This window comes from Eurosta solidaginis, chromosome 2 (genome assembly GCF_040869045.1).
Source record: "Eurosta solidaginis isolate ZX-2024a chromosome 2, ASM4086904v1, whole genome shotgun sequence".
NCBI classification, from domain to species: Eukaryota; Metazoa; Arthropoda; class Insecta; order Diptera; family Tephritidae; genus Eurosta; species Eurosta solidaginis.
The window spans coordinates 213,093,381-213,096,255 of NC_090320.1; the positions used below are offsets into that span (position 1 = coordinate 213,093,381).

At 35.1% G+C, this 2,875-nt stretch overlaps 1 long non-coding RNA gene across 1 annotated transcript; it reads right to left on the reverse strand.

Moving 5' to 3' along the window:
- Positions 1 to 511: 511 nt before the first annotated feature.
- LOC137242587 (uncharacterized) lies at positions 512 to 1,620 on the reverse strand. Its single transcript, XR_010950296.1, has 3 exons — positions 1,412 to 1,620; positions 1,256 to 1,360; positions 512 to 820 (listed from the first exon to the last, which is right to left on the reverse strand). It is a non-coding gene; the product is annotated as an uncharacterized lncRNA (long non-coding RNA).
- Between the last annotated feature and the right edge of the window lie 1,255 nt (positions 1,621 to 2,875).

The window sequence follows — 2,875 nt, forward strand, 5'->3', positions numbered from 1 at the left end:
AATCAGTTTATTTTAAAACGTTTTAAGTGAAGTAGGCGAGTAATTTAATTGTGAAGTTCCATTACTATAGTAGTGTGGTAAATATAGAATAATTTGGTTTCCTTCAAATTCGAGTTATTTATTTGACACTTCAGCGACTCGAACAATAACCGGAGGTGCAGAAGAATCAAGAGTTTTCTAAAATTCTCTACAATATAGACTTTCTTCAAAACAATATAGACTTCCTTCAAAACTATCAGCATCGAACAACAATTTGATTAAACCACATCCTTGCTTAGTTGTTGATGGCCCGGATATACATAATTCCAGTACATACCGGTAACTAGTACCATTGAGGTACTAGCCCGAACATCCCGAAAACGATCTGACATGACCATGTTCAACCTTCGAGGCTCTCAAAATATGCGTTTGTTCCAGTGATGATTTCTTCAATTCATCGGAGTCTCTTATCGCTCAGTCGTTTCTTTAAGTTTTAAAAAGCAAATAGCCGGAAGTTGATTAGTGTAGAGAACATGCGGGATAAAATAGCAGTTTTATGCCCGCTTGTGAATTTTTTACATGATGAATATGCGCGTGTGCGGACATTTTTAACTCTATCTTGTAAATAAAAATTTGGTTATCAGCTTTTCGACTTGTACTGTCAATATTTAGACGCACTCATAACATATTTAGATTTTCCGAATATCACACTCTTCTGTTTGTGTTTCTTAATCTGAGTAGCCGGCTGTGACCTTATGGCTTTGCATAAACTGATGACGTACGTAGTGAGCTCATTATCCTCTCCGCTCCCATCTAGTTTTTGCGTGGGCGTAGGATAATACTGGATACAAAAAGAATGTAATATTTCAATTGCTAAGAAAAGCAAAATGGGCGCTTTCAGCGGGAACAATTTTTGTTGATACGTTGCAAACATGTTTCCGTCGGCTGAGAGATAGAAAATTTGACTTATGAACGGCGAGTTGAGCCAACTGCCAAATGAAATAGTTATTCTTAAAGTTTAAGGTAAAGGAATACTTAAGTTATTTTTAACATTTCACTATAATATTTAGAGGAGGGAATGTATCATAACCACACTTTAAAAGGTCAAGGAACTGCCACGCAGCCGAATAAACACGTTGAGCGAATGTAACGATAGTTTGACGTGAAATCCCAACCGTTGAGTGGACCAAAAATGTTCAACGGCGCGTTCAGAAAGTTATCACTCAGCGACTGATCAACAGAAGTTGTCTTTGCTGAAAGCACACAATCATATCACCTGTGTATCTAGAACGTAAACGTCAAGTAATCGTGTCGTAACCAATGCCCACAATGAGTTCAATTTTAAGGATTTGCTGTAAGCCGGCAGCAGCATTCTATATTTCTATATATAAAACATTTATTCATAAATATGTATGTACTTTAACTGGTTTACCTTGACATCTATTTCATCATGTTGATTTCCTTGAGGCCATCTGTAAGGTATCTCTGCGATAAAGTTTCTACGAAAATACTTAAATACATAAGGTAAATGCAATGTAAATATACATTTAAGTGCATATGGATGGAAGCTACTTCAAGGCCATGTGCGCCCCATCGTCAGCGGCAGCAGCTCAAAAATTATTTTATCCTGCTTTATTTTTATTTAACAAATTTTCCACTCACCGACTTAATAACAACTACCAATTTCAGCACGAAATGAAAAAATAAAATAAAAATTAGTAGACCGTATCAAGAAAATCTTTCTTTTTCAAAGCGTGCTGTGAAGCAAATCGTCTTCTTGGAAGCCAGCATTAACCGCGAAAAGAATGTCAGCTTAGAAATCAAATGGAGAATAATTCTTGCCAAGAGGTGCTGCTTTGGACTGAGTAGGCAATCGAAAAGTAAAGTCCTCTCTACGAACAAAAGTCACGCTTTTCAACTCCCTCATCATATCTATATTGATGTGTGGCTCGGATTCATGGGCAGTGTCGAGAAAATATAAGATGGCTCTTGGAGTATTAGAGAAAAAATTTTAGCGATTTATGGTACTATCCCTGATACCAAGGGCGAGTATCGAAGGAGGTATGAGTTTTACCCAGATATAAAGATAGTGCAACGCATAAAAGCTAAAATCTTCGCTGGTTAGGTTATTTTATGCACATGGACAACAAAAAAAAAATTGTTAGAAAAAAACAATGGGTGTTATTAAATACAAGGAAAAAAATCACCTACAAATTAAAATTTTTTATAAAATCTTATTAATTCAATTGGAGGCTGAAATAAAGTCCGTCCGACACAATACTCTTTTACTTATTAATATTTGATTCGAAATGCTTGAAATTTTTATTTTTAATCCATTACGCTTGGCGGTTTTTATGTCGTTTAATATAGAGAACGACCTTACTGCGGCTGCATAACTTTGAGGTAATATTGCTAAGGAGCACATTTATTCACTCAAATTTTCAAACAAGTTTTCTTCTATAAGACCCTTTTTAAATCCTAATTTTATCCATCCTTTAAGAATATCGTCGGAAAATATCTTTTCGTTGTCATTGGACTAGATTGAATATTTTTTGCATCAAAATATTCCAAAAGGTGTAATTTTTCGTCTTGGAAATTGAATCGTTTCTTATACTGTTTTCACACAGAAACTTAATGATCTCATTTCACCTTCTAATGAAATCGTAAATTTTTTGCTTTCACACAGAAGTAACTGCTCGATTAGTATGAAGTATGAAATGTCAAGCGAATAAAATGACAATGCTATATGACAGACAATCATGGCGGAACGATACAAGGTGGCAGCATGGTGACATACCTACAAACATAAAAAAATTTCATGTACTTATAAATTCGATGGACAAATGTCAAAATCGTACTGCGCCGGTAGTTGATGTATCAAATCAAATAAAAAAGG